Below are 27,763 nucleotides of genomic sequence, written 5' to 3' on the forward strand. Positions count from 1 at the left end.
CTATAGAACTACACTTAAGACTATAAGGAGAGATCAAAGACATAGAAGTGTTGGATCCAACAATATAAATCTAGCTGACTCATCAAGATTCTGGTCTTCAAATATTCACGTAGAAAAGTATAAGAGGAACAACAATTCTTTTGTTTCAAAATTATTATTAGAAAATTGTACCCATCACACACAATTATTATTTTTATTATTAAAACTTGTGTGTACAATTATTACCATGGATTTTAATTCAAAGACAAGGATTTTTCTTGAATATTTTGATCTTGTTTAAGATCCAGCAAAACAAAAACTTAAATTACATGTACCAAAGTCCAAAGGTGGCCCAAAATACCATGACTGTAAAAGCAAATACGTAACTTTAAATAAACCAACGTGAAAATACTCTTAAAATTGTCCGAAAAGAAACTTAGTTTTGGTTGACACTTGCTAATTCAAATATAATTTTATTATGTATAAAAAATGTCCATAGGAAATATTTAGTATCAATGCCTAAAAATCTATCGTCAATTATATTAGATAATTTATATTGATATATGAAAATTAACACACACACACACCCGGACTTTATAAAAATGTTGGAGGATTTCACACACTATAATACCAAGGGAGTTCCGCATATACCCATGCATTCATATAGGTAATTAAATTAAATTTTGATCCATCTGAATGAGGCAAACTAACTGGTTGGGATAAATGTGAGATGGCAAATGAACGCGACAATCGATGCATGCTACTAATGCACAAGATCAGTACATATCGTAGGATGAATATGATATTAAACGGAGTGAAAGTTGATTAACGAAAGAAGTAAATAGCTGGGGAAGGAAGTCGAAAGTGTAGCAATGAGAGATAAATTGTTTCTAAGTTTTTCAAAGATGAGTGTGATAGTCTTCAACCAGAGAAAAAAGGAATATGAGATCAACATCACCAAAATATTGAGTCACTTAAGCATGAATATGAAGATCTTATAAATAAAATAGAGTAAGAATGTTCTAAATCGTTCGATAGGATTTAGAAGTAACATGCAGACTTTTTTATTGGTCATTGAGACTTTTTTATAGGATTTAGAGTAATATTGATAAAAAGGATGAAGAAATAAAAAGCTATTTTAAATAAAGAGAAAGCCTTTCAGCTAAGGAAAAAAAAAAACAAGCTTCAACGTATTGCTTCTTTCATGGAAAAAAGAAGAAGAGTTAGAACAAATTGCTTTGGCTATAAAGAAATTTAATGATAAGAAAAAGAGAGGTCCGTCAAAAAAATCAGTAGATGGTCAAATTCCACTGATAACTTCAATAAATAATGATCAACGATTATAACATATATAAAATCTTTCATTGTTAAATTGAGTGTTTAAGAATATTAATTATTGTTAGATATTAGTTATAATCATTGTGTAGGTAGGAATCTTTGATTAAAAAAAAGATTTGTGTTAGAATAACTAATTAGAATCTTTGGTTAATTAGTTAGTTAGAATCTTTATTAGATTATTATAACTTGAGGATTAATATATTCAACGGAGTGTGTGTAGAAGCTAATCAATAAAATTTGGGACATTCATCCAAATACTTGTGTGTTTTATTCTTAAACAATAAAAATTACAATTTTAAAGTGTTCGGTACTGAAAAATTGACCTCATGTTTTTCTCAATGCTCATTTTAGAGAAAATACATATACTCCCTATCGAGGATAGACTTCAGTAATTGAATCTTCATCTACAGAATAAGCAACAGACTTGCTTTTAGAATGTTCTAAAAGAAATTCCTTGCTTGAATGTTCACTTCATCTGTTATAGTGCTATGGAAAAAAAAAGCAGGCTCTTGCGGTGATGGTAAGGTAACGGAGTAACTATTGAGTGTGAGAACAATTGCTGCCATTGCGGGTCTGATAGCTGGATCTTCTTGAACACATAACAATCCAATGTGGATGCATCTAATTACTTCATTTCTTGAATATGTATCTGTCAGAGTTGGATCCAGCACTTCCAATGGTGTCCCATCTCTCCAATGTTTCCAAACCTGAAAAAAGAAAATTGAATGGTCAAAAGTTGCTACATCTTATGCTATTTGTTTTCAAGAGAGAAAAACTTGCACTCACATAGCTCACAAGGTCTACAGCACCCCCTGTTTGATAGAAAGAACTGTTCTTCTTTCCGGTTATAATCTCAAGGATTAAGACACCAAAGCTATAGACATCAGACTTGACAGAGAAACGCCCATGCATTGCATATTCTGGGGACATATAACCACTACAAACCAGAAAAACAAAGAAATGATTAGAAAAAAACGAAATGAAAGCACTCTGTCAGAAGATGAATTTACTGATCAATGGGAATTAGATCCAAACTTACTATGTTCCAACAATTCTAATTGTACTTGCTTGAGTTTGATCAACTACGAAAATCCTAGCCAAGCCAAAATCTGAGATTTTGGGGTTCATATCTCCATCTAGCAGAATATTGCTGGCTTTGAGGTCACGATGTATAATTCGTAGCCGAGAGTCCTCGTGAAGATAAAGAATTCCTCGAGCAACGCCTCCTATTATTTTGTACCGTCGGGACCAGTCCAACAGTCCTTGCCTTTCAGGGTCTATAAAATCAAGAAAACAGAACCTTCAAGTCAGAGTGCAGATCAACTGTTTCAAAGACAACTGTGCCTGATTACGAAGAATCGACTATATTCCTAGAGGCAAATATGCATTTCTCGTACTAAAAGGCAATAAGAAGAACATTTAGAAAATCATCGATATATACCAAATAGAAAGTAGTCAAGGCTTTTGTTGCAGACAAATTCATAGACAAGAATCTTTTCTTCTCTTTCCAAGCAAAACCCTTGCACCCTCACTAGATTCCTGTGTTGAAGCTTGGCTACCAATACAACCTCATTCTTAAATTCTGCTGCACCTTGTCCAGATTTTTTTGATAGCCTCTTCACAGCTATTTGGTGTCCATTAGGAAGTGTTCCCTGAGAAAGCACTTTCACCGATGGTTGAGCAAGGGATTTTTAAATCCTAATGCAACAAGGTATTTCCTGTTCTTGAAAATTTAAATGCTTTACGAATTGCTTACCTCGTAAACCTCACCAAATCCTCCCTCACCTAACTTGTTATCAGCGGAAAAATTGTTCGTGGCAGCTTCTATAGTACTCAAATCAAATTGCAAGGACTCCTCGGCGGTAATCTCATCTCCAACTACACAACACAAGTAGATATTACTTTGAGCTTTTGAAAATATTATTAGGCAGAGTACAAAACAGAAAAGACTGCTTTTGTTTTGTTTCCCAATTAAAAAAGATTTCTAATGTTCTTTACCATCATTTTCTGGCACATAATCTCTGGTCTTTCTTGCCCTCCTCAGGAAACAGAAACACAAGCTCAAAAGCGCGATAGAAACAGCAATGGGAATGACAATGGCTATAATTAAAACTGTTGAGACACCGCCTTTTTCTGCAAAAAAAAAACATGTATCATTCAAAAACGCATTGTAATTCATAAAAGCTTTTAACTTTAACATACAAGCATATTCAAACAGAGACGAATCCATTGTGAATGACATGGGAGCTCTTTTTTTTTTCTTCTTCTTTTTTTTTTTTGGGGGGGGGGGGGTGTGGATGGGTTAATAAATTGGAAAAAAGAAAATATTTAACGATGTCAAAAAACATTTTTTCAAATAACAGAAGATAAAGATAATAAATTATTTTTAGATAACTAATTTTTTTTTTAATAAAAATACTATAAACCTGGCTTGGTTTGGTGAGTCGAATTGCCGACCCAGTAATTAACCTAGACAAGGTTTTATATTAAATCTCATTGAGAGTTAACTATGTCAAACTTGATTATTATGTGACTTGATTGATCAGTCTCTTTATAACTTGTTCTCTTAATTTTTTTTTAAATGTTTCTTCAAATAAATTTTAAAATGATACTAGATTGGATTTACCTGTACAAGCTAACCCAACTCATAATTCAAGGCCATGGGAATGCACCAATGCCTCTTTTCATAACATCCGTGCAATAGTGCATGATGGTTATCAAAACCATTGCATTTACTATTATACTGAAATTTAATAGTCCAGATGGACGACATGGATATACTCAATAAACTTATTTGAAATATTTATTTAAAGGATAAAGAAAAAAAAAAAGGGATTGAAGAGATAGTTCAGATTTATGTTCCCTCTTTATAATTCAAACTAGATTAGTGGCCCGCGTAAGCAAAAAAATTTTTCAATTTAGAAAAAAATATTAAGAATTTTGTTTTAAGAATCTGACAAAAAAATAAAATAAAAAAGATAAAATGAACCTAACTTGAGCTTACCTGGGTTATTAAGCAACTCTAATATTGAAGGGCGAAATAAAATATAATTAAAAAAAAAGCTTGAGTTAAAACATGTTAACTTGCAAACTTCACGACCATTGACATAAGATTAAGATAATTTTATAGAGAAAAAAAAATGCAAGAAAAAATGCTTAAAGTTCAATTCCTAATAAATTAAATGAGAACATGATAATTCAAAAGAATGAAAAATAAAAAGAAAAAAACTGAAGTTAAATCTCTAACAAGTAAAATGTTGAAAGATAAAAATTAAGAAAAAAAGATAATTAAAAAAGATGAAAAAACTCGATTTGTGCCCACTAGGGTTAAGATGCAAAATCTATGACCTAGTTATGATACTAGAATGACCACATTTTAAAGAAAATTGAATATAATCATGAAACTATATAACGAGAAATATAATTTAAAAAGGCAACGAGAAAAAATATGAGTTAACCTGGGTTTACCTGCAAACCCTATAACTATAGGCATATGATTGAAATAAACCAATAAAAGGAAAGGAAAAGAAAAGATGTGAAGACCACTTTTCAATAAACCAAATGTTGAAAGATGAAATAAAAATAAACCAATTTAAAAAAAAAACAAAAACTAGGCAACCCCTATTAAGCTTTGAAACTAGTGACTCTAGTCATGAATCCGAGACTAATCTCATAGAAAACAAACCGTAAAAAATAATAAAGCAAAACTAAAAAAAGGTTTAGAAATAAAAAAAAAATATTATCTTTAAGAAAAAGAAAAGAAAAAAAATAAGAAAACCTGAGCACACCTTCTAAATCTGATCCAATCTCTAAAACTCACAACTGATGAATTCCTGGATTCAAGTTGAATCAAGAAACTTAATTCTCAACCACTTTAATTTTAAAAGATAAAATCATGAAAAAATATTAATTTAAAAAACTTGATAAAGAAAAAAAGATAACAATAAAAAATATAGAGATTAAATTTGATAGAAAAAAAAACTCATGGAGAATGAAATTATATATATATATATATATATATATATATATATATATATATATATATATATATAAACAATCTAAAAATGATCCCAAACAAAACAAAATAGCAATCAAAATAATAAGGACCAAATTTAAAAGATAAAAAAATAGAATGGGTGAAATTGAAGAACATTTGTAATTTTATGAGGCAAGCATGTTTTATTTTTTAAAAAACAAATGTGACTCCGGCCATATACCTAACAAAGAAAAACAAAAGGTGACATATGGAAAATATAAAAAAAATATAGGAACCCGAAAAAAAATGAACATTAAAAAAAATCATATAGAAGGCTCATAATAAAAAAAACAAAAGTCTAATAATTAATTATATAAATATTGAATAACAAAATAAAAAGTCATTAGCTTAAAAAAAAACAAAACAAAACTGGATGAAACTTTTAAAACCAGGCAAATGTCTTAAACTCGTAACCCATGAAATTTTAGATCAGGCTAAATCAAAAAGCTCAATTCTTAACTAATTTAATATTGATTAGTGAAAGTAAATCCAACAAAAAAAACAAATAAAATGACTTGAGAAAACATGAGTTATTTTTTAGATCAATGAAAAATCCTAGAGAAAGAAAATAAATTTAAAAAGTTATTTCAAATAAAACAAATAGAAATCGAAAGAGTGAGAACACAATCCAAAAGATAAAAAAAAAATAAAGGGAGATGAAATAGAAAAAAAAAATTAATCTTATAAGTTGTTTTAAAAATAATATCAAATATTTAAGGATGGAATCAGGAAAAGATATTAATTTCAAGAATTAGCCAAAAAAAACCCAACAAAGAACGATAAATAAAAGGCTCAAGATAATTGGGTTATTTTCAAAACCAACAAAAAAATTAGTAGAAAGCAAGCTAAAACAATATGTAACCCAATCTCTCATTGAATAAATATTGAAGGATGAGACGGGCAAAAAATTAACTTAGACAAAGAAAAATAAAAAACTAAGCACACCTGGAAAACAACATAAACCTGGTCAAATCTTTAAAACTTGCAATCCGTGAAATCCTGGATTCATGCTCAATCAAGAAGTTTATTACGAACCAATTTAAAAAACTTGTCAAAGCAAAAACATTGACAATTAAAAGAATGAAGATAAATTATTTGACAGGAAAAAAACAGAGGATGAAATTGTAAAGCAAAATCAATTTAAAAAATGATTTCGAATAAAAAAAATAGCAATTAAAAGAACGATGATCAAATTTAATCGATGAAAAAAGTGAAGAGAGATGAAATCGAAAAGGCATGCCAATTTTATAAAATTTTCAAGATAATAAAATTATAATAAAAAAAATAAAGATCAAATCTAAATAATTAAAAAATTAAAGGCTCTTCTAGAGTTGTTAAAGGTCTGGCGTGAAAATCTAAATCTAGAAAGAGAGAAGAGGGTAGACAAATGGTTATCGAGGCCACACCATTGGAAATCTTGAAACACAAGCCGCCCTATTACATTGGGGTGCCATGACAATTCCAACAATGTTAGTGATGGTAGCATTCGTTGGCTGGGCAACCTGCACGCGCCGGTTGAAGGACTCGGGGGCTACTAACACTCGCCAGTAAGTTTTTTTAAAAAACAATATTTAACATTTATTAATATAAAATAATTCCTCTGAACTATAATGATATTAAAAAATCATGGTAAAAAGATAAAAAGCTAATGTGAGAGAGTTATATTGATTTTATCTTTAAAAATATAAAAGTAATTTAACTATTTAAAAAAATAAAAATATCAAAATGCCCTTAAGTGAAAGGCAACATATTTTTTTTTATTGTAGGGATACATTAATTGATTTAATCTTGATGAGCAAAAATTGAATTGTTGAATCGTGTCGCGAATCTCTACTAGGAAAAATATGTAGTGTGGTAGCTTTGATAAGTTTATCTTTAGAGGCCTTGACTTTAGGGATTTGTTCTTGCAAGGTTTTTTTTCTTATTTCAGATGGGTTTTTTTAAAATTGTTCATGGAGGTAGGCAATTCTTGATCCAAACATGTTAAATATTGCAAGTGTTTGTTATTTTATTTTATTTTTTATTGTAAATATTGCAAGTGTTTGTTATTTTATTTTGTAAGTTTTGCACAACACCCAAAAAATCGTAAGATCACATGGCAATAATATCACGTACACAACCGAGCCATTTTGGAGGTACTATCACGTGGCGTGGGATACTAACGAGGACTAGGAATTGATTTTCAAACATGTGAGATGCCTTTTGGAGGATAAAATCGTAAGATCACATGGCAACAATACCTTACAAGAATCGGGCCACAACCATCACATTTGAATCAAGAATATCAACTGACCAGGAAAAAAAAATCAGAACCGGAGATTAATTTTAAAATTTATAAAAGGATTGATTTTTTTAAAATATTCTTTTAAATTTTATTATTTATAATATACATAGTCTATATTTATATGAAATTTTTTAATTTTTTCATATAAAATATTAAAACTTTAAATATATATTTTTAAAAAATTTTCCGGGTTGATCCATAAAACTTGAAACCCGATTTTTTGACCAGGTCAACACCCAAGCCGATTTTGATACCTATAATTAAGAGAAAACAAATGTTGACTTGATGGAAAGTTCTTATAGAACATCTGAATGGCAGACAAAGAGCTAAAGCAAATGCGCAACTAAACAATAACTTAATTATTTTAAAGTTTTAGACAAAGTCCAACTGCGATAATAAAAAAAAAAAAACCGAACCGTAGCTTAATTTTAAAATTTACAAAAGGATTGATTTTTTTTTTCCAAAATGACTTAAGGATTTTGTATTTTGTAATTTAATATATAAATTTCATCCAAAAAATTTAAGAGATAAATTTAAATTTCGACGAGTGCATTCTATATATAGTAACGATTTTGTTAGAGTGGGGAATATTAAAGATATTGAATAAAACAATAAATAGTGGAAAATAACTTTACCTTCTGGTATTGTCGCTGAACGAGGAGGTGGAGGAGAAGGAAGAGCCACGGGCGGAGGAGGAGGAGGCGGTGACTCCGCTGCAACTGCCGTTGCATTATAAAATTCAGTAATTTCATAATGAATATAACAACTAGGAAACAAGACTCTTCCTCCTATCTTGCTGCTGCAGCAAATGGGCAATCTAGCTATAGCTGCACTGAGACATCGATTGCAATCAGAGCTAGATAAATCCGGTGTGCACTGGGCAAGGCTGTATATCTTTTGGAACGCATCGAAAGACGTTTTGTTCACAGCAAACTTTTTAGCACCTGGAGGAGCACTTGCAGCTCGAGCAGCCAAATCATTCACGGCGGCTCCCACTAGATTGTTAAAACGCTGGGGTTCGGTTGTGATATTCTGTAAGTTCCACTTGTAGTAAGCAGGGCTTTGATTCACCTTAGAGAAAATGTTCCTGTTTGAGTAACGTAGATGGCACGCATCGTAAAACACAATGGACACTATTCCAATTGGGCAACGCTGGACTATATCTTTGGTGGCGAAGGTGACACAATTTTGGCAAACAGTGTTGCTAACATCGCCACGGCAGATAAACAGGCCGTACACTTGATCAGTGTTCTGCCCGAAAGAGGTGTTGTAGAATCCATTGGTATTATTCCGGGTTGCGTTTGAGGCAAGTGAAGAGAGGAGGAGATTTAGATTGACTCGGTAGGTGCTGTTTATTGTGGACGTGGTTGCGTTTTGGCAATTATGATAGAGGTGATTGGCATCCTCCTGTGCTAGAGTGATAATAGCAAGGGTAAGGAACGAGAGCAGGATAATGTAGAATTTGAGAGAATTCATCTTTTGGGTGATCAAGCTCTCTAGCTAGCTAACAGCCCTCATGGTGGAAGAAAGAGAGTTCATCCTTTTATCAGATGAGAGGTAATGATAGTGGGGACAGCCGGACAGAGATCATGGAGTCCCTCGCCGTGTTGCTTTCTGCTACTTTGTGTTCATTTCTTAGAAATTTCTATAATGAGAAGTAGTTTTGTATTTTAATAATTGTATTATTGATGGATGTGTTAAATAAACAGTCTTTGTTAGAAAATTAATCATCTCTCTATCCATAATAGTATATTTATTTCATCAAAATTTATGTAAGAAAATAAATAAATAAATACTAGAAGAAAGGCTTGTTAATTTAATTTTTTTCAAAACGTTTGTTAATAAATCTGATTTTATAATTTAAGGAGGCAATTGCCCTCTCTTGCCACTATATGACCACTGGTCAAGGTTCATGTAACCTACCACATATATATATATATATGTGGTAGGTTCTTATTGAACATTTGAATGGCAATGTATTCTGGATTTGTTGACGAGCGCTAATTTGTCTCCATTTCTTTGAAATTTCTATAAGCTGTTTTTATTGACTGATAAGTTCTTTTCTTTTTTTAGAAAAAAAAATAGTAATTTCATTATTATTTCATACTATATTTAAAGGAACTTATAATCAACTGCTTGAAAAATTAGATGGCAATATCATCGATATAATATATAATAGTCTTCTAGACAACAACTAAGTTCACTCAAGTATTAAAAGCAAAAACTTACATATATTTAATTATTAGAGTTCTTACCATGGGCTTCACACATGAATTATATATTCACCTATATATTTAATACTTTTTATTAGGTTTTCATGGATTGATGCTATAATTATAGTAGCTACAAAATAAAGAATTTATATATATTTATAAGGAGAACTTCAAAATATAAATCCTTAAAAAATTGATATAATTCTAGATTTGAATTATTGGCCTTCAATGACTTGTTTTAAAGTATTTTTACAGTTTTGATAATCAATATAAAGTTTAAATGATGTACTATATAGGTTAGGGATGATTTAAGAGGGTTTTTTTAATATTATTTAAGATTTTGTATAATGCATGAGTTGGCATATAGAAAACGAAATTAACTAGTGTTAAGAAATTATATATTGTTGTTTTAGTCTTTTTCTTAATTAGATATGGAATGATTAGATTTTATAAAAAAGGGAAAAGTTAATTAAATTATTAATTATTAGCTTTATATGAAAAACAAATAAAAAATCTACTCGTTTATATTAATGAAAAATTATTAATTATTAGCTTTAATTATTAGATATAGAATGATTACAATTACTAATAATTAGTATTTATAAAGTGTTTTTTAATATAAAAATTAATTAAAAATTAAATTTTCAACCCAAGAAAACCCTCCAAAGTTTTTTTAGCCATCACAGAGGGGACAAATTCCGAGTTGGTGCTCATTAGGCAAGTTATCGTCTACCATTATAAGCAATGTATCATTTGTTTTTTTTTTATTATTTTAAAATGACCCAACTAAATTTATTTTGAACTCTTATGTTTATGATAATTCGTGCCCAATTCCTTAATTCATTATTAGAAGGCCACTTGTGGGTTTAAAACTTCATTTTATAAATTTAGTTTGTCTTTTAATTTTTGGGTTCTCCATCTCTTCCATTCTACTTTTGAGGAAGTCAGCATTCCATTCTACTTTTGAGGAATTTTTGAGGAAGTGGCATCTTATGTTTATGATAATTAAATAAAATATTCATAAAGATATTTGGCAAGTCAAACTTTTATTGCCATATATTATTCCGGGAATAATATATGGCAATAAAATTTTGAGATAAATAGGTATATAGTGCAGCTTCAAATAAGTTTTTAATTATAAGCTTCATATATGTATATCTATATTTCTTCTAAATTATTTTAGAAAGGATAATCTATTTATAAAATTAATTGTACCCATCACACACAATTTTAATAAAATTGAATATTTGCTACATTTTTCCTTGTTTATTTTTTTTTATTAAAATCTGTGTGTACAATTATTACCATGGATTTTAATTCAATGACAAAGATGGTGAGAAACACATTTTTCATTAATATTTTGATCAAGTTTAAAATCTAGCAAAACAAAAACTTAAATTAAATTTACTGATTTAGTAACTTTACCGATTAAATTTCAATTTTGTATGTGTCCGAGTGCATTATTTTAATCTCGAGAAGTTCAACGGGTGATTAAGTTCAAGGATTTTAATCTTTAGTTTAAATCTTGGATAACAATATTTAAGAGAATTTGTTAAATTACTATGAATACATAAAACCAATGTGAAAATATTCTTAAAATGGTCCGAAAAGAAACTTAGTTTTAGTTGACACTTGCTAATTCAAATATAATTTTATTTAAAGTATTTTAGCTTCCTCTAGTATGCTTTTAGTTGGTTATGATTTTGTAATAAAACAACCAGCTAGATTACATACCCATCATATTGGAATTTAAAACAATATACATGGCGTGGAATCTCAACTGGATATATTCATAAATCAAATAAACAAGAACAAATCCAAAAACGTTTAGACATGTTAAAAGGAGCTTTCTAACAAAAGCATGGCATAACTTTTGATTTGATTATTTATCAAGTTGAAAGTTTGATATAAAGTTCTTACTACTAGAAAATTGATAAATACAAATATAATTACTAACAGAATATTTCCGTCGGTAAATTGTAGTGAATTTTACCGATAGAAATATTCTTTTAATATATACCGAAGGAATTACAGTGAAAAAAAATTTAAAACAAAACCAAAAAGTACGATGACGTGTTATTTACTGTTTTTTACAGACAAAATTACCGACGGATTGAAAAGTCATCGGTGTTATTTGGCGGGTTTCTGAAATTTTTTGATTAAAATGAATACTTAAATTAAATATTTCAGACAGAATCATCAACGGATTAAAAAGTCGTCGGTGATATTTGGTTGTTTCTGAAACTTTTCGATTAAATTAAAAATTTCAATTAAATATTACAAATGAAATCACCTACGGAATAATTAAAAATATTAATATTTAATTATCCTTAGGTAAAATGCCCTAATAAAAAGACTAGAATCCCTAATTTCACAACAGATGAGTCTCTTCTTCTTCTTATTATTATTATTATTATTATTATTATTATTATTATTTTGTGAAAAATATCAACATCTCTTTCTTTCTTTCTTTCTTTCTCCTCTCTTCTCTCCTCAACTTCTTCTTTTCTCCTCCACGCTCAAGTATGTCTTCCCCTCTTTTTTTTTTTCTTTTCTCAGTTTTTTTTTAATAAACATACTTTATGAATTTGTTTTTTTTCCTCTTCTCATCTTCACTCGCAACTACATTAAAGTAATATTTTTTTTCTTCTTTAATTTTTTGTGTTTGATTTTTCATTATATTTGTTATTTTATTTTATTTTATTTTTAAATTTTTCCATTCTTAATAATTGTATGAATACTGTTGTAGGATTTTCTTTTTTCATATGAGATCAATTTTTAGTTGATTTATTTATAGGATTTTAAAATTTTTAGCAATCACAACTTTATTTTTTTCATATGAAATTATTTTTAGTTGATTTATTTATTTATTATTTTTGTTTATTTTTTTGTGTTATTTATTTTTTGCAAATTTGTTTGAGTTGAATTTTTTTTCAAGCAGCTCAATTCTGAGTATTATGGAGTGTTGATTTATATTAATTTAATTATTTTCTAGTTTTTTTAAATGAATTTTTTAAAAATATTTTTAAATAATTATCGAAGGAATTGCATACGGTATTTTTATCAGTTATATGACAAGCTTCTCGAGGAAAATACTAACAGAATGAAGCGGATAATTTTTTTAGCGTACTTTTCCCTTCAGTAAATCCATCGGTAATAATATTTTTTTATTACTGACAGACTTACCGACAGACAAAAAATTATCAACAAGAGATTCATCGACGAAGCATTTCTGTTTGTGATCCCGTCGGTAAATTAATTGCCAACGAAATGATAGTACAAATACCGATGGAAAATTCTGTCGGTAAATAAAAAAATACTAATAGTGTCTACAGTCCTTATTCCTAATAAAGATTGGTTGATAAGCACTAGTTAAGATGGTGAACATGTTCAAATTTTACCTAAAAGATAATGTCTAGGAATTTTCTTGATTTTTCTTGTTATTTTTAGATTTATTTATTTATTTTTCTAGTTAATTTTGGTTTGAATTTCCTTTATAGTCTAGGTTGGTTTAGCCATTATATAAATAGTTGATGTGTTTTTCAAAACAATTTTATAAATTACTAAATTTTAAAACATATCAAACATAGTTTTCTCTAGGTTTTAAGGTTGTAATTTTAAAACTTGACAAATCATATTTCTTTCTTTTGTTATACATTATGTCAATTCATCAAGTAGTAGCTAGTGAACTACTAATCATGATAGCACACCATGACATGAATGTTAGATATTAGTTATAATCCTATTTTACGTAGGATTCCTTAATTAAAAAAAAAAACATTATGTAAGATTACTTAATTAGAATCCTTGGTCAATGTATTCAAAATTATAAGTGTGTGTTGATGAGTGTGAGCTAGTTAATAAAGTTGGGGAGGTTCATCCAAATACTTTTGTGCTTTATTTTTTTGATAATTGATATTTGAGCTTAGATTGATTAGAGACCAAGTAAGATAAACTCTTCGCAGCAGCAAGAAAAAAGTTCTTTTGAAGCACCAAAAATTTCCAACAATTAGTATCCAACTAGCAAGTAGCAAGTAGCAAGTTAGCCTCCAATAACAGTAGAAGTAGAAAAGAGTCTCTAATCATGGGTTCTATAATTTTATTCAACCATCCATTCCACATTTTGATGTCTATTATGATCATTGTAGTATGTTAATAATAACTTCTTAAGACCTAAGGAATATTGACAAATTGTTTCTCAAGAAATAATTGAATTACCATCCAGATCAATAATAACAATTGTGTAAAAAACAAAGATAGAAGTGCAATGATCGAAAGATTTCAAGGAAAAAAAAGTTATTTTTTTCCAATAGATTGACCAATCAATGTTGGAAACATTCTTTATAAGGAAACCTCTAAGGATATTTAGGATTTGATGAGAAAAAAGTACGAAGAAAAAACTAGAGTAAAGAGGCAACAACTTTAAGCACTTTGAAAAAAGTTCAAATTCCATAGGGTGAATATGGGAGAGTTAGTCATAGACTTCTTTTCAAGAACAATGGAAATCATTAACAAGATGCAAATCCATGACAATAAAACAGAGGATATTACAATCATTGAAAACATTATACAATCATTGACACCAAAATTCAATTTTATTATGAGTTCAATAGAAATTAAAAAGATAAGAATATTGATGAACTTTCTATTGATGAATCGCAAAGTTCCTTGCTAATTCATGAGCGAAAGTTGAATCAACAAGATAAAGAGGAGCAAGCTTTACAAGTTTTATCTAATAATCACTTTTTAGGTGGAGAAAGAAGAGGAAGGAGAACAAACAACAATAATGGTAGATTTTCACATCAGAAATTTAAAGATAATCATTCTTCTAATTCTCAAACAAGGGAAAAAAAATATGACAATAATCATTTAACTTTTTACAAGCCAAAGCCAATGAACAAATCAAAGGTTAAATGTTTCAGGAGTCACAGGTATTGACATTACAAATCTAAATGTCATGCTAATTTGAATAGAAATGATGGTAAATCTAATTTTACATTAAAGAAAGAAAAAATGTCTTTATTGATGGCTTGCATATAAATAAGAAATATCATCAAAATTTATGGTATTTAGACACCAGGTATAGCAATCACATGAGTGCAGATAAATCAATCTTCTCTAGTTTAGATGAATCTTATCAAGATTTAACAAGTTTTGTTATGTTAATCCTAGAGAGAAAAGAAGGCTTTACTTTTATTGATCGGGATGAATATGATTTTGAATCTGAGTGAGAGTTGATCAATTATAAAAATAAAGAGCTAAGAAATGAAGTCGAACATGTAGTAGAGGAGAGATAAATTATTTTTAGGTTACTAAAAAATGAACATGATAGCCTTAAACTAGAGAAAAGAAAAATACAAGATCAACATTTGCAAGATGTTGAGTCACTTAATCGTAAGTATGAAGATTTCAAATATAAAATGTAGCATGAACATTCTGAATTGTTCAAACAAGATTTAGAAGGAATATGTAGACTTCTTGTTAGTCATTGAGATGCAAAATAAGGAATTGGAAAGCAATATTTATAAAAGGCATGAAGAGATAGAAAGCTATTTAAGGAATTAAGAGAAAGTCTTTGAGTTAGAAAAGATAAAAGACATGAAGAGATAGAAAGCTATTTAAGGAATTAAGAGAAAGTCTTTGAGTTAGACAAGAGAAGTGAGCTTTTACATATTGCTTCTCTTTGAAAAAAAAAAATAAAACAGAAAAAGAGTTGAAACAAGTTGCTTTAGATATAAAAAAAACTTAATGATGAGAAAAAGGAAAGGCCTATGAAAAAATCACAATAGTTAATAGGTAATCAAGTCCCATTGATAACATCAGCAAATAATAATCAACGATCAGAACATGTTACAAAAAGACCTACATAGATGAATAATTATGAGGCAACTAAAATCAATTAATATGATGATCCAATTATTCATTTTGCTTTATTCTCATTGTGTGATCCAATCACTTCTGAAAATACTTTAAAAGAAATAAAGTAACAAAAGTTTATGGATGATAAAATTGTTATCATTAAGAAAAACAATACTAGAGAATTAACAGAGCTTCTAAAAGGATGAAAGATCAAGTTTAATGAGAGACTGTGAGATAATCGTTATAATCATTGTGTAGGTAGGAATCCTTGAGAAAAAAAAAAAGAGATTTGTGTTAGACTAGTTAATTAGAATTTTTAATTAGTTAGTTAGAATTCTTATTAGATTATGAAAATTAAAGGATTAATTTTCCTATAAAGATAAGAGCCAATATATTCAGAATTATAAGTGTGTGTAAATAAGTCACAATTTTAAAGTGTTTGGTGCTGAAAAATTAACCTCATGTTTTTTTTTCCAGTGCTTATTTTAGAGAAAATACATATACTCCCTATCGAGGATATACTTCAGTAATTGAATCTTCATCTACAGAATAAGCAACAGACTTGCTTTTAGAATGTTCGAAAATAAATTCCTTGCTTGAAATGTTCACTTCATCTGTTATTATTAATAAATTTGAAAATAAAATTATTATTAATATTAAAAAAATATTAATTTTTATATTATAAATTTTTATAGAATTTTTTATAAAAATATAAAATAAACCCTCGTAGTGTAAGCATCCAACTAGTTAACGACGACTTCTTTTCATCATGATAAGTGACCCTTTTGACATTCTTTCATGACGGTAAGAAGGAATATGCTTTTTGATAAGTTTTTATGTTGTTTTTACAAATAGCTTATTTTTAAAGTGATTTTTATTTAAAAATATATTAAAATAAAATTTTTTATTTTTTAAAATAGTAAATTAAATAAAAATTTATATTTTAATTTATAAAATATATTTAAAAAAACTTTATAAAATTATAATTGTTATAAGAAATAGTCAACCAATTAGTAAAATTGCATCTAACTAATTAACTGCTTGAAATAAAAGAATTAAAATTTTACTAAATCACATTTCATAAACATGTGATTTCTAATGTTTATGCCAAACAAACAATTTCAGTAAACATGTGATTTCTAATGTTTATGTCAAACAAACATTTTGTTTTTCAGTAATTAACTAACTAACTGCTTTTGTTTATGTCAAACAAACATTTTCAGTTCAAAAGATTCTAAAGTAGCATTACGCGTAATCTTGGCTTCGTGTAATTACACGTACGTCTCTTCATCTTCCCATTGCATAGAAATTAAAGCACTCCTTAAGCTGAAAATGAGCTTAATAAAACAGTAACAAGATTCAAAATGAATCAATTTTTATTTTCTGGTTGGATAAAAAAAGCAGGCTCTTGCGGTGATGGTAAGGTAACCGAGTAACTATTGAGTGTGAGAACAATTGTTGCCATTGCGGGTCTGATAGCTGGATCTTCTTGAACACATAACAATCCAATGTGGATGCATCTAGTTACTTCATTTCTTGAATATGTATCTGTCATCGTTGGATCCAGCACTTCCAATGGTGTTCCATCTCTCCAATGTTTCCAAACCTGGAAAAAGAAAATTGAATGGTCAAAAGTTGCTAAATCTTATGCTATCTGCTTTCAAGAGAGAAAAACTTGCACTCACATAGCTCACAAGGTCTGCAGCACCCCCAGTTTGATAGAAAGAACTGTTCTTCTTTCCGGTTATAATCTCAAGGATTAAGACACCAAAGCTATAGACATCAGACTTGACAGAGAAACGCCCATGCATCGCATATTCTGGGGACATATAACCACTACAAACAAGAGAAACAGAGAAATGATTAGAAAAAACGAAATGAAAGCACTCTGTCAGCAGATGAATTTACTGATCAATGGGAATTAGATCCAAACTTACTATGTTCCAACAATTCTAGTTGTACTTGCTTGAGTTTGATCAACTACGAAAATCCTAGCCAAGCCAAAATCTGAGATTTTGGGGTTCATATCTCCATCTAGCAGAATATTGCTAGCTTTGAGGTCACGATGTATAATTCGTAGCCAAGAGTCCTCGTGAAGATAAAGAATTCCTCGAGCAACGCCTCCTATTATTTTGTACCGTCTGGACCAGTCCAACAGTCCTTGCCTTTCAGGGTCTATAAAATCAAGAAAACAGAACCTTCAAGTCAGAGTGCAGATCAACTGTTTCAAAGACAATTGTGCCTGATTACGAAGAATCGACTATATTCCTAGAGGCAAATATGCATTTCTCGTACTAAAAGGCAATGAGAAAATCATCAATAAATACCAAATAGAAAGTAGTCAAGGCTTTTGTTGCTGAAAAATTCATAGACAATAATCTTTTCTTCTCCTTCCAAGCAAAACCCTTGCACCCTCACTAGATTCCTGTGTTCAAGCTTGGCTACCAATACAACCTCATTCTTAAATTCTGCTGCACCTTGTCCAGAATTTCTTGATAGCCTCTTCACAGCAATTTGCTGTCCATTAGGAAGTCTTCCCTGAGAAAGCACTTTCACCGATGGTTGAGCAAGGGATTTTCAAATCCTAATGCAACAAGGTATTTCCTGTTTTTTAAAATTTAAATGCTTTACGAATTGCTTACCCTGTAAACCTCACCAAATCCTCCTTCACCTAACTTGTTCTCAGCGGAAAAATTGTTCGTGGCAGCTTCTATAGTACTCAAATCAAATTGCAAGGACTCCTCGGTGGTAATCTCATCTCCAACTACACAACACAAGTAGATATTCCTTTGAGCTTCTGAAAATATTATTAGGCAGAGTACAAAACAGAAAAGACTCTGCTTTTATTTTTTTGTTTCCCAATTAAAAAAGATTTCTAAAGTTCTTTACCATCATTTTCTGGCACATAATCTCTGATCTTTCTTGCCCTCCTCAGGAAACAGAGACACATGCTGAAAAGCGCGATAGAAACAGCAATGGGAATGGCAATGGCTATAATTAAAACTGTTGAGACACCTCCTTTTTCTGCAAAAAGAAACATGTATCATTCAAAAACGCATTGTAATTCGTAAAAGCTTTGAACTTTAACATACAAGCATATTCAAACAGAGACGAATCCATTGTGAATGACATGGGACCTTTTTTTTTTTTTTTGGGGGGGGGGGGTGGTTTGGGGGCGCGGGGGCGGGGATAACTAATTTTTTTAGTAAAAATGCTATAAACCTGGACTCAGTAAGGTTTTATATTAAATCGTGCTGGGAGTTAATCATGTCAAACTTGATTATTTTATAACTCAATTGAATGATACTAGATTAGATTTACCTGTACAAACTAACCAACTTATAATTCAAGTCTTGAGCTGAATCATCTCATATAATTGACTGGGTTTGATAACTTTGCTTCCATGATATAAAGTCAAAAGCGGCTTTCAAGCTAGTAATTATCCCTTTGTACCACGTTTACAATCCAACATGAATATCTATTTGATTTTGGATCCATTATAATTAGAAACAGGGTTATAAGTTCAGTATTTCTTTCTCATGGAATGACCAAATGCTATCAAATATGTCATTCGCAATTTGGTTAAACTTTCTCAAAGTCCATGGGAATGCCAAATATTTTTTCAATCTAGAAAAAAATGCTAAGGAATTTTTTTTTTTTAGAATTGAGTTGTTAGTTCAATTAGTAATTTCAAATGACATGATTAACAAAATACAACAGCACTAAATAAACTAAAAAAACTGGCAAAAAAGTAAAACAAAAAAGGTAAAAAGAACCTAATATGACTCTACCTGAATTATCAAACAACTCTAATGTTGAAGGGAAAAACAAAAAATAATGAAAAAAAAAGCCTACATTAAAACAGGTTAATTTGCAAACTTCACGACCATTGATATAAGATTAATTGAGATAATCTCATAAAAAAAATACAAGAAAAAAAGCTCAAAGTCCAATTCTTAATAAATCAATTGAGAACATGATAACTTCAAAAAATGAAAATTAAAAAGAAACAAGTTGAAGTTCAATCTCCAGCAAATAAAATGTTGAAGGATAAAAATTAAGAAAGAAAAATAATTAAAAAAAGGATGAAAAACTCGATCCGCACCCACTGGGGTTATGATACAAAATCTATGACCTAATTGTGATACTAGAGTGACCACTTTAAAAATCAAATTGAATATAATCATGAAACTCAATTATCAAACAATTTAATGTCGAAGGATAAAAAAATGAAATATAATTTAAAAAGGCAACGAGAAAAGATATGAGTCAACCTGGATTTACCTGCAAACCTCATGACTATAGGCATATGATCGAGATAAACTAATAGAAGGAAAGGAAAAGAAAAGGTATGAAAATCACTTTCCAATAAATTAAATATTGAATGATAAAATAAAAATAAATCAATTTAAAAAAAAAAACAAAGTCAACCCTTATTAAGCTCTGAAATCGGTAACCTGGTCATAAACCGAAGATTAATCTCATAGAAGACAAACTGTAAAAAATAATAATGCAAAACTAAAAAAAAGGTTAAGAAATAAAAAAACATTATCTTAAAAAAACAAAAAAAACTAAGGAAACTCGAGCACACCTCCTAAACGTGGTCCAATATCTAAAACTCGCAACTAATGAATTTCTAAACCCGAGTTGAATCAAGAAACTTAATTCTCAACCAATTTAATTTTAAAGGATGAAATCATGAAAAAAATATTAATTTAAAAAACTTGAAAAAGCAGAAAAGATAACAATAAAAAGAATAAAAATCAAGTATAATAGAAAAAAAACACTCGTGGAGGATGAAATTATGTGTGTGTGTGTGTGTGTGTGTAAAACAATATAAAAAGTGATCTTAAACAAAACATATAACAATCAAAACAATGATGATGAAATTTAAAAGACAAAATAAAAATAAAAATGGAAGGAGTGAAATTGATAAACATTTGTAATTTTATGAGGCAATTATTTTTTATTTTATTTTAAAAAAAATGTAACTTGGGCCATAGACCCAACAATGAAAAAAAGGTTGACATATGGAAAACATAAAAACAAAAATATGGGAACCACAAAAAAAACATTCAAAAAAATCATATAGAAGGCTCATAATGAAGATAAAAAGTCTAATCACTAATGATATAACTATTGAATAATAAAATTAAAAAGTCATAAACTTAAAAAAAAAACCCAAGAAAAACTAGGCGAACCTTTTAAACATAGGCAAAGATCTTAAACTCGCAGCCCTTTAAATCTCAAACCCGGGCTGAATCAAGAAACTCAATTCTCAACTAATTTAATATTGATTACCAAAAGTAAATCCAATAAAGAATAACAAATAAAAAGACTCGAGAAAACCTAAGTCATTTTTAAAATCAATGAAAAATCATAGAGAAAGAAAATAAATTAAAACAGTTATGTCAAATAAAACAAATAGAAATCAAAAGAGTGAGAATACAATCCGAAAGATAAAAATAAAATAAAAATAAAGGGAGATGAAATAGAAAATGAATTTTAATCTTATAAATTGTTTAAAAAATAATTTCAAATATTTAAGGATGAAATCAGAAAAAGATATCAATTTAAAGAATTAGCCAAAAAAATCCAACAAAGAAAGATAAATAAAAAGCTCAAGATAACTGGGTCATTTTCAAAACCAACAAAAAATTTAGCAGAAAGCAAGCTAAAAAATATATAACCCATACTCCAATTGAATAAATATTGAAAGATGAGATGAGAAAAAAAAATTAACTTAGACAAAGAAAAATAAAAAAACCAAGCAAACCCAGGAAACATTATAATCCTGGTCAATTCTTCAAAACTCGCATCCTGTGAAATTTTAGATCCGGGTTCAATTAAGAATTTTATTATGAACCAATTAAAAATATCAATTTAAAAAACTTGTCAAAGAAAAAATATTGATAATCAAAAGAATGAGGATTAAAGTTGATAAGAAAAAAAAACAAAGAAGGATGAAATTGTAAAGCAAAATCAATTTTTAAAAATAATTTCAAACAAAAAAAATAACAATCAAAAGAAGGGTGATCAAGTTTAAAAGATGAAAAAAAGTGTAGAGGGATGAAATCGAAAGGCATACCAATTTTATAAATTATTCAAGATAAAAAAAATTGTAACAAAAAGAATAGGGTTAAGTTTGAAGAATTAAAAAATTAAGGGGTTGTTCTAGAGTTATTAATGGGTTGGTGTGAAAATCTAGGTGAGGAGAAAAAAAGAAAGAAAAAATGGTTGTTGATGCCAAGCCATTAAAAATCTTGAAACACGAGCCACACCATTACATCGGGGGCACCATGATGATTCCAACAATTTTAGTGAAAGAAGTATTTGGTAGCCGAGCAACCCCCCACATACCGACTATAGGATTCAGGAGCTGCTAGCACGTGCTAGTAAGAATTTTTTAATATTAAATATTTATGAAAATAAAACAATGCCCCTAAAGTAACATGATATTAAAAAAAAGAAACCATGATAAAAAGATGAAAATGTCAATATAAGAGAGTTATGTTTATTTTATTTTTAAAGGTATAAAAGTAATTTAACAATTTAAAAAAAATTAAAAATACCAAAACACTCCTAAGAGAAAAGCAACATATATATTTTTAATTGTAGGGTACATAAATATTTTTACTGTGAAAAAAATATTAAATTACCAACCTAACCCTACATAAATTGTTAAAGATAATTGTGTTATAGTAAATATTACAATCAACGCCTAGTTAAAATGTTTTTTGAGTAAGGAGCAATTTTGATTTGTCTCTAGAGCTATAATAATTTCTCAGGTTCTTTTTAATTTGTTAATCTAAGTTCAAGATGTAAGAAGGAAAAACCTGATGAATTTTCTAGTCTCGTTACACTATATTTAACTATTAAAGAGATTGATTTAATCTTGATGAGCAAAAATTGAATTGTTGAATCGTGTCGCAAATCTCTACTAGGAAAAGTAAGTAGTGTAGAATTCCTCTATTCGTGACGATTCCGTTGTAGCTTTGAGAAGTTTATCTTAAGAGGGCTTCACTTGAGGGATTTGTTCTTCCAAGGTTTTTTTTTTCTTAATTTAGATGGATTTTTTTTAAATTGTTCATGGAGGTAGAGAATTCTTGATCCAAACATGGTAAATATTGCAAGTGTTTTTTTTTTTTTTTTTTTGGAAGTTTTGCACAACACGCACAAAATCGTGAACAATTTTGGAGGTACTATGACGTGGTGGGATCCGAAAAGAAATGTTGACCTAACACCAGAATGGACCTCTTTGGATTGAACTTTCATGGCGTGGGATACACATTAGAGGACTCGGAATTGACTTTCAAACATGTGAGATGCCTTTTGGAGGATAAAATCGTAAGATCACATGGCAAGAATACTTTACAAGAAACCATCACATTTGAATCAAGAATATCAACCGACCAGGGAAAAACAAAAAAAAAAAACAAACCGTAGCTTAATTTTAAAATTTACAAAAGGATTAAATTTTTTTCCAAAATAATTTAAGGATTTTGTATTTTTTAATTTAATAAATAAATTTCATCCAAAAAATTTAAGAGATAAATTTAAAATTCGACGAGTGCATTCTATAGGAACGATTTTGTTAGAGTGGGGATTAAAGATATTGACAAAAACAATAAATAGTGCAAAATAACTTTACCTTCTGGTATTGTCACTGAACTAGGAGGTGGAGGAGAAGGAAGAACCACGGGCGGAGGAGGAGGAGGCGGTGACTCCGCTGCAACTGCCGTTGCATTATAAAATTCAGTAATTTCATAATGAATATAACAACTAGGAAACATGACTCTTCCTCCTATCTTGCTGCTGCAGCAATTGGGCAATCCAGCTATAGCTGCACTGAGACATCGATTGCAATCAGAGCTAGATAAATCCGGTGTGCACTGGGCAAGGCTGTATATATTTTGGAACGCATTGAAAGACGTTTTGTTCACGGCAAACTTTTTAGCACCTGGAGGAGCACTTGCAGCTCGAGCAGCCAAATCATTCGCGGTGGCTCCCACTAGATTATTAAAACGCTGGGGTTCGGTTGTGATATTCTGTGTGTTTAACAAGGAGAAACCAGGGCTTTGATCCACCTTAGAGAAAATGTTCCTGTTTGAGTAACGTAGGATGCACGCATCGTAATACACAATGGACGCTATTCCGATTGGGCAACGCTGGACTATATCTTCAGTGGCGAAGGTGACACAATTTTGGCAAACAGTAGTGCTGCTAAGATCGCCACGGCAGATAAACAGGCCGTACACTTGATCAGTATTCTGCCCGAAAGAGGTGTTGTAGAATCCAATGGTATTATTCCGGGTTGCATTCGAGGCAAGTGAAGAGAGGAGGAGATTTAGATTGACTCGGTAGGTGCTGTTTATTGCGGAGGTGGTTGCGTTTTGGCAATTATGATAGAGATAATTGGCATCCTCCTGTGCTAGAGTGATAATGGCAAGGGTAAGCAACGAGAGCAGGATAACGTAGAATTCGAGAGAATCCATCTTTTGGGTGATCAGCTAGCTAGCAGCCCTCACGGTGGAAGAAAGAAAGTTGAATCTTTTTATCAGATGAAATGAAAGGTAATGTGGACAAGGAATGGAGAGAAGCTTAGCAAAACTGGAGATTGAAGTCAATGAAAGAAGTCACGCCACATTTATTGTTCTCTGATTGGGAAAAAAGTCAATGATATTGGACAGAGTCACAGAGACCATGGAGTCCCTTGCCGTGTTGCTTTCTGCTACTTTGTGTTCATTTCTTAGAAATTTCTATATCAAGCTGTCTTCCTACCAGAGAGGATTAGCACTGGCACTTATTGATTGATCGCAATCATTTCTTTAGAATAACTAATTAAAATCATTTAATATTTTATATCATTTTATTAATTAATTAAATAATATACACTATAATAATGGATGAAAAACAGCAATTTTTCTTTTAATAAAAACATATCCTTATTTATCTTCTTTTCTTTTCTCATTATTTAAAATTACCTATTAGTTCACTTTTAATAAACGAAAGATTTTTCATCAATCAACAACATAAAACTATAACTAAGGATCTATTGTAAGGAAATATTAATTTAATAATTTGCTAAATTTTATAATTTTTAGATATTAATTATTCTCAGGATAAATAGAAAGTGTATATATATATATATATCAGATCTGGTAAAGGTAACGTGGACAAGACTGGAGACTGAAGTCAATGAAAAAGGTCATGCCACATTTAGAGAAAACAAATGTTGACTTGGTGGAAAGTTCTTATAGAACATTTGAATGGCGATGTATTCTGGATTTGTTGACGAGCGCTAATTTGTCTCTATTTCTTTGAAATTTCTATAAGCTGTTTTTATTGACTGATAAGTTCTTTTCTTTTTTTAGAAAAAAAAATAGTAATTTCATTATGCTAAATAAAATTCAAATACATCAGTATTATTTCATACTATATTTAAAGGAACTTATAATCAACTGCTTGAAAAAGTAGTTGGCAATATCATCGATATAATAATATATAATAGTCTTCTAGACAACAACTAAGTTCACTCAAATATTAAAAGCAAAAACTTACATGTATTTAATTATTAGAGTTCTTATCATGGGCTTCACACATGAATTATTCACCTATTTATTTAATACTTTTTATTAAGTTTTCATGGATTGCGCGCTGCTATAATTAGTAGCTAGAAAATAAAGAATATATATATATATATATATATATATATATATATATATATATATATATATATATAAAAGGAGAACTTCAAAACATAAATCCTTAAAGATTTGATATAATTTTAGATTTGAATTATTGGCCTTCAATGACTAGTTTTAAAGTAATTTTACAGTTTTGATATTCAATATAAAGTTTATATGATGTATTATATAGGTTAGGGATGATTTAAGAGGTTTTTTTATATATATTATTTAAGATTTTGTATAATGCATGAGTTGGCATATAGAAAACGAAATTAACTAGTGTTAAGAAATTATATATTGTTGTTTTAGTCTTTTTCTTAATTAGATATGGAATGAGTACAATTACTAATAATTAGCTTTTATGAAAAAAAGGGAAAAGTTAATTAAATTATTAATTATTAGCTTTATATGAAAAACAAATAAAAAATCCGTATTAAAATTCCTATTTTATTTATAAAATTAATAAAATTTAGTTAAATCAACTATTTTTATATAATATCTATGCTTTTAATATATAGTTATGGGTTATAAGGTAAATAGTATAAAAACATGTTTGTATCAATATTAGTGCATAGTTTTAGGCTTTTTAAGCGTGAGGCCCATATAATGCTAACAAAAAACAATTATTTTAATAATATATGGTGATGACACCACCATTTCTTTTCAGGTTAGTTGATAATATGACAGTTGTTATTTTTAAAAATATTTTTTGTTTTGATATATATTAAAATAATATTTTTTTATTTTTAAAATATATTTTTCATTTTAACATATTAAAATAAAAAAAATATATAAAACAAATTAATTTTTTTAAATTAATTTTTAACAAATCTGTATTTAGACCACACTTTTAAAGAGTAGCTTCAAACCGGACTTTAGTCACTTGCCACAATCCCTAGCCATGCATTAAAATATTTATACCCTTCTCGCATGAACCTTATGCTATAAAAACACCAAAGGGTTGCCTTTGGAGGGGATACCAAACTCCGACTTCTTCTATTTTTTATTACATAAAAAGGAAGCTAAAAGTCTTTAATTTAATTAATTTTCAAAGAGTCTTTGGATAGAATTATAAAAACAATTAAACCAACTAAGATCGGTTTCATTCTTTATATAAACAATAAAGCTCTTGCCTTCTCTTTTTTTCATTTTCAAAATTGTTTTCTTTCAATGGAATCCTTTTGTAGTTTAATTAGATAAAATTATATTTTAAATTATCATAAAAATATAAAATTAAAAAATAGATGAGGACTAAAATGAAAAAAAAGGTAAAAATATATGGCTAATTTAAAATTTACTACAATTTTTATTTTAATCCTAAAATTTATTTTGTTCATTTTTTGGTTTCTATGTTAGAGAGATGAGAGAGAAATTTACTAGAAAACAACTAAAAAAGAAAATGTTATCGGGTGAGAAAGTCATTGTTTATGGAATTAACAAATTCTATTTGATAATGGAGATTCGATTGTGCTGATTTTAAACCTTTATATTGCTTATAAAAATTGATTGGGCTCAGTTTAGAGATTTTATATTTGGTTAATGTTTATTTTTTGGGTTATTTTGATGTGTTTTAGGATAATTAAATGGTTTCGAGATATCATTATGGAATTTATTAAATATTCTTTTTAAATTAATTAAAAAATAAATTTTCAACCCAAAAAAACTCCTCCATTATTTTTTTGCCATCACATAGATGGACAGATTCCGATTTGGTGCTTAGTAGGCAACTTCTCATCTATCATTATTATAAACAATGTGTCATTTGGTTTTTTTATAAAATAAGAGCGAACAAAAAAAGATGTTGTACAATTTGGTATGTTTACCCAACTAAATTTATTTTGAACTCGAGATCCTTCAAATTGGGCCCAAAGCCAATCACTGATGGCAATTTGGGATGTTGGATAATTCGTGCTCAATTCTTTATTTCATTATTTTTTTCATTCATGTGGCTATTCGGATCAGCTTGCGCGTACTATGACTATTTCTTTATTTCATTATTGCAAGGCCACTTGAGGGCTTAAAACTTCACTTTATAAATTTAGGCTGTCTTTTAATTTTCGGGTTCTACATCTCTTCCATTCTACTTTTGAGGAAGTCAGCATTCCAGGCTTGTTTCGAATTATTGAGGGATTTTTTTCTCTGTGTTATTGTAGGATCGAAAATATTTCTACCACAAATTATCGAATTTATAGCAACATGGTCTTTGTAATTTTTTTTTAGATTAACATAGATGTCTGAGCCAGCTTACACGTACTTTAACTAATCCTACGGATCCTAAAGTTAACAACAATGTTAACTTTCAGTAGTCCTGAGGTTTGTAAAACTCAAACTTACACGTACCTTGATAGGTTAGGGATGATTTAAG

At 29.2% G+C, this 27,763-nt stretch overlaps 1 pseudogene; it reads right to left on the bottom strand.

Moving 5' to 3' along the window:
- Positions 1 to 1,562: 1,562 nt before the first annotated feature.
- On the bottom strand, positions 1,563 to 24,324 carry LOC133699308 (cysteine-rich receptor-like protein kinase 10; annotated as a pseudogene).
- Positions 24,325 to 27,763: the final 3,439 nt, after the last annotated feature.

Source organism: Populus nigra, chromosome 7 (assembly GCF_951802175.1).
Source record: "Populus nigra chromosome 7, ddPopNigr1.1, whole genome shotgun sequence".
Classification (NCBI taxonomy): domain Eukaryota; kingdom Viridiplantae; phylum Streptophyta; class Magnoliopsida; order Malpighiales; family Salicaceae; genus Populus; species Populus nigra.